General features: G+C 41.8%; 1 non-coding gene across 1 annotated transcript; it reads left to right on the top strand.

Moving 5' to 3' along the window:
• The first annotated feature begins 258 nt into the window (after positions 1 to 258).
• On the top strand, positions 259 to 365 carry LOC136553086 (small nucleolar RNA R71). Its single transcript, XR_010782993.1, has one exon. It is a non-coding gene; the product is annotated as a small nucleolar RNA R71 (small nucleolar RNA).
• Positions 366 to 6,206: the final 5,841 nt, after the last annotated feature.

Raw genomic sequence — 6,206 nt, forward strand, 5'->3', positions numbered from 1 at the left:
GCTCGTTGTTCAAGCCAATTCAACAGTATGTCCATCTTAGTTGACAGTGCACACATCTCTTCTGGTACTTCTTCGCTCTTATTGCATAATTGAATGTTACATGATGACCAGCCTTGATTAAAGGCTATCTTTTCTATAAGAGTTTCAGCTTTTCCAAGAGTGGGTGACATAAATGATCCTCCAGCAGTTGCATCCAGTTGTTCGCGAGCTTTCTGAGTTAATCCATGGTAAAAACCTTGTATGAGCAACCAATCTTCCATCCCATGATGAGGACAATCTAAAATGTATTCTTGGAAATGTTCCCATGCTTCTGGAATGGTTTCTCCCTCCTGCTGTTAGAAATAGAAAATCTTTTCTCTTAAGGCATTTGTCTTACCTATAGGGAAGAACTTTTCTAGGAAGGCCTTTGAACACTTTGCTCACGTGTTGATGTGATCTTTATTGATGTAGAACCACTACTGTGCCCGTCCCATAAGTGAGAATGAAAACAAGTGAAGTAGTATGATGTCTTGAGCAATGCCCTTGATGATGACCGTGCTACTTATCTCCAGAAAATTCTGAAGATGAGCACTATCATCTTCTAGAAAATTCTAACGGTTTTTTAAAATAACCCTGGTGAAAACACAGATTCACCAAAACTCGTGGAAATTGTCAGTCTAAACCCCTAAGTCTATGTTGGTGATCATTTTCATGCATTATTTCAAGTTATATTGAAGTTTATAATGAATGATAACTACCGTCAACAATACTCAAGGAGAACAAGTGAAGAGATCCTCGAAGTATGTAAAAATATACACAATTTATTTATTACCATTGTGTTGATATATATAATCATATATATATATATATATATATATATATATATATATATATATATATATATATATATATATATTCATACTTTGGCTTTCATTCAAATTGAAGATTGAACGGAGGAAGCAAAAGGTCCTGTGATGTGACCAGATCAAAGCAATTCAAGAGGCATTGTTAGGATTTCTTTTAGAGCAGGTCATAGATCCCAAGGGTGTGTATTATTATGACCCTAAAGAATTCATACCTAGTAGCCAAACGACGGAAGATTAGGGTTGCAAGAAATCCTAAGGGCATAAGTACATTTGTGACTTTAATATATATGTACATATTTCATGCATGCACAACCTCTTGAAATATATATATATATATATATATATATATATATATATATATATAGTTTCATATATGTACATATTTCATGCATGCACAACCTCTTGAAATATATATATATATATAGTTTCATATATTTTAGTGTGTTATTTATGTATAATGCTCGAACGAAACCTTATACGTACGTATATATGGACGTATATTAGCAGCGTAGAATTCGTATATGAAAAGCTAATCGAAACAAAAAGAATTGAATTGAAAAGAAACCATAAAATAAAAAGGAATAAAATAGAAAAAAATGAAATCTTTAGTACCGGTTGGAAACACCACCTGGGACTAAACGTGCCAGCCCCGGTGCAATGTTTGGGGGCCATTTAGTCCCGGTCGGTAATAGCAACCGAGATTAAAGGTCCACTTCCAGTCCCAGTTCTCAAAACTAGGATTAAATGAGGCCTTTAGTCCCGAATTCGTAATCCCGGTTGAGAAACCGAGACTAAAAGGGTTTCTCAGCCAAGATTGCAACCTAGTCCTGCTCTAGTGAAGTCGTCTTGAGTACATGTGCAAATTTCAGGTTCCAGCCTAGCTCCACCACATTGATTAACTTTGGGTTTCTTTATTACGATTCTCTACCCACGCGGAGCAAAGTTTCAAATTTGCTTCCCAGATCTGATCAAGCGGGCACAAAAGATGAAAGATTTTGTTTTGACCTAGCTAGGAGTACAAAAGATACTCATCCATATTTGGCGGCAAAGACACGAAGCGCTCGCCGTTGGCCGTCCTCCATCAACGGATCAACATCAACCTGACGTCATCTCGCAGAAGGATCCTTCTAGAATCTGCTCAGAATTGTGCACGGCATTCATCAAACCTAAGGCCTTGTTTAGATTGCAAGTTTTTTCACTCTCTCTTCATCACATCAAATCTTTGACACATGCATAGAGTATTAAATATAGATAAAAAAATAACTAATTACACAGTTTGATTGTAAATTACGAGACGAATCTTTTGAGCCTAGTTAGGCCATGATTGGATAATATTTGTCAAATACAAACGAAAGTGCTACAGTGCCAAATACTGATTCCTAACCCCAGTCTATACGAGGCCCAAGTGAATTTCGAATTCGCACACGTATATCTCTGACTACCAAGCCAATCAATGCAATGTCACCTTAGGGATACTGTAGAGAAATACCATCTCGATTTCTTAGATCCAAATGTTGCACGCTATTGAGATAATAATGATGTCTCTGTGGCAACTAAAATTATTTTTATATTACTTGTTTCTAATAAACATTCAACTCTATTTTCATATAAAATATCGGGTGTTGATCGTTTCCTAATTTTCAATTAAAATTGGCACAAATCTTAGTAATGTTGATATTAGATTTATTTACCACTGTATGGTGTTAGGGGCGAAGCCAGGAATCAAGGCCATCCGGGTCAGCTCCACGGATCAACGCACAAAATCTACTTGCAAACAATAAATGCACCTAGGATTTGCTAAAATTTATAGGGGTCGCCTGACCCGGCAGGTACACGTAGCTTCTCCTGTTAAGCATAAGAACGGCTGCAGAAAATGGTCCTTTGAGGGTGGGGTGGTGAGGAGTAGCTCATCGTTCTTCGTATGCCTAGGAGGTGTTTGGGTTTATGGACTAAATTTTAGTCTATGTCATATTGGATGTTCGGGTGTTATTTAGGAGAACTAAATATGAGTTAATTATAAAACTAGTTACATAGATGGAGACTAATTTACGAGATAAATTTATTACGCCTAATTAATCTGCCATTAGCACATATTTACTGTAGCACCATATTGTCAAATCATGGACTAATTAGGCTTAAAAAATTCGTCTCGCAAATTAGCCACAATCTATGCAATTAGTTATTTTTTTCGTCTATATTTAATACTCCATGCATGTGTCCAAACATCCGATGGGACAGGGACTAAAATTTTCCTGTAGGAACCAAACACCCCCTTATCTTGGTCCTTCTTCCTCTTCTTGCTCTATGATCTCACTCTCATGGAGCTCTTCTTTGCACGAGGACTTATGGGGTATTTTGGACTGCTACACAAACTTTATCGTGGAGCACCTCTATGAAAAATTAGAGTTTGTGGAGCACCTCACAACTCCACCCTTTTTTCTCGAATAGAGTGCGTGAAACTGAAACCGTTTGATTAAAAAAAAACATAGAGCGGAGCAGTCCCAGACACCTCTTAAGCCGCCCCTTATATCTCTCGGGTGCGCAGGTGGTTAATGGATTAGTTTGACTATAAATAAATAAATAACAAAACTACATCAAGACAGTACTCGTAGCCCTACTAATAACCCAACAATATGGCAATAATTCAACGACAAAATCGCAGTCAATCCTCACCACGATCAACACTTTTCAAAAAAGGGTTTACTTTACTATAAACCATCGGTCACAATGGTAACTTCTTATGGCTGCATCACGTGAAGTATACGATGTCATCTTTAAAGGGCAACAAGACCGATTCATTTCGGCACGTCCTTGTACCGTCTATGCTACTACTACTCATTATCATTTTCAAGTACGTGCAATTATCGAAAACCCAAGTACGTGCAATTATCATTTATTGAGAGATTAATATCGTTGCCCCCACTTCCTAGATTACAGCTTTTTTTCCATTTTTCTTAAAGAACTAGACCTGACACGAGAGCTACGTACGCAACTAACACTACTGTCCAACGAAAACGTCCATACGAACTCCTTTTGGCACAAGTATACGAAAAGAAAAACATCATTTTCCCAAATACTTGGAAGCGACCTGTGCAAAACGTACCCCTCGTTGCCTTCCCCGGAAGTAAACACACGATTGTACTCCAGTGGCTACTACGTGCGGATCGCAACGAAAACCACAGCCTAATAACCTCCACTACTAATCCTTGTCATCACGCCATGATGGAGTGCAATTTTTACTCACGCATGCAACAGTTAACTCCGGTAGTTAGTACCACCTCCAGTCCTTATTGCGGTTAGTTGACCCATACCAATTGCTCGTGTGAAATGAAATCCCCAACGTGCCCACCAGGCCAATAGGCCATCATCATCGCTCTCGACAGAAACCGAGCACAGCAAAGGCAAGCTGAGAGGATCCGATCCGGATTCCACTGCGCCGGTGGTGCCTGGTTGCGTCGGATGGATCGGTCGGAGGCTAGCGGGGTCTCCGGTAGGGCCCTTTTTGACTTTCCAACGCCCTGGACGTTGACGGCCGCCCAGCCAGCCAGCCCGGCAGCCGCAAAGGATCCGCGACCCACCGCACCGCGCCAAGACAAATCCAAGCACCCAGCACCGACGTGTCCTAGTCCTAGGTTTTCCGGTGCATCCGATCTCAGCCGTCCGCTCGTGCGCCAACAGCCCAGATCTGTCCCACTGGCCGGATTTTTTGTTTTTTCTGCCCTTTTTTTTTTGAAAGTTTGTCACAAATATACCTCTAGAGGTATGCTTTTAAAATCTAGACCCTCAGCTCGGCGCCGTAGTAATTGGCGCCGAGATTACACGTCTTGTGCCCACGCTAGCGCCGAGGCAGATATGGCAGCCAGCTCGACGCCATAGATATTGGCGCCGAGCTCGGAGCCTACATCTTTGGCGCCGTGCCTGCCTGACATGTGGGCTCCCTTTTCTTTATCTCTTCTTCCTCTTCCTCTTCCTCTTTCTTTTCTCGCCGGCCCGCCCGCCCGCCGACCCCGTCCTCCTACTCCCGGCGCACCGCGACCTCGTCGTCGATACTGTTGTCCGCGTGGCAGGTCTGCTCCGCCCGGGCGTGACCCGGCCCCTGCACCGGCATCCACGAGTCGGCCCCTCCTCGCTGGCCGCCCGATCCCTGCCGCCGGCTGTTCCATTGCTGCTGCTGGCCCTCGAAGTGTCGAGGGCAGACCTTGGAAAGGGACGAGGGGAGGGGCTGGTGTTCGGCTACAAGGTCGCAGCACCCGCCATGGCGGGCAAGTTCGGCTAGTGCTTTTCTCCTCCAACGTCGCCTGCTCTGTTTGTTGCATTCGTCGGACAGGTAAAATTTGTGAATATGCAATGTAGTTACTTAGTTAGCGTGAATTGTAGCTCTAGTTTGATTATTCGGTACTTACTAGTAAATGTGATAACGTAGGTAGTTGATTTACTTAGTGAGATAGGTATGTAGATAGATACATACATAGATACATAGGTACATAGATATAGTTAGATAGCTAGTTGTATATTTAGTTATTTAGGTAGAATTTAGCTATTTAGTTACTAGATTATATCTATATACTTAGTTATTAACCAATTTACTTAGGTTGTAGTTAGTTAGTATGTATTAGGTAGGTAATATATAAAACTACTTTAGACTAAATGATTTGTGTTTGAATTTGTGTATGAACTAATAGATGGACAACCTAGTGAGAATATATCATAGAGGCACCGTGGAAAGAGATCGCTATGGATATGTTGAGTTTGTTGATATGGAAAGCGTGTCTGTGTTATTCAATGAGAAGACTTCATTTAGTGAGTTGGTTGCATGGGCTTAGGAGGAGCTACATTGCCATGGAGATGATGGCATCATAGTTGAGGATGTACTTCACCTAGGTTCCCCACCCAATATCCTAAGGAAGATGATCCCAATTGGGTGTGCGGATCAGTGGGGAAACTATGTGATATCGGCTATGAAGAGCCAGTTCCAAAGTTTGGATGTGGTTGTGCATCGGGTGGTACTTGATCGCATCCCTCATGGGTTTTCCCCAGAAATGGGTCAGCAGGCATAATTTGACCCTCCCGTCTCGGAACCGGATATGGATGTGGAGGTTGCACCTATAGTTCCTAATGCTCAATCTGCCCCCAATGAGGTTGTTGGAGATGCTTATTGGACTCATGATATTATGGCAGATCCTCCTCATGAGATCCCTTTGACACAGAATCATCCAAGTGTCTTATACACATCGTTATTGGGAGCTTACCCCCTTCCTTACATCCATTTTTCTCATTCTTTCCTCGTATTTCTACTTATGTTGCATGAGACATTCCTGACAATGTGGATGTGCCCCCTGTTGCTGCGCAAGTGCACTGTGG

The sequence above is a fragment of the Miscanthus floridulus genome, chromosome 4 (genome assembly GCF_019320115.1).
Source record: "Miscanthus floridulus cultivar M001 chromosome 4, ASM1932011v1, whole genome shotgun sequence".
Lineage (NCBI taxonomy): Eukaryota > Viridiplantae > Streptophyta > Magnoliopsida > Poales > Poaceae > Miscanthus > Miscanthus floridulus.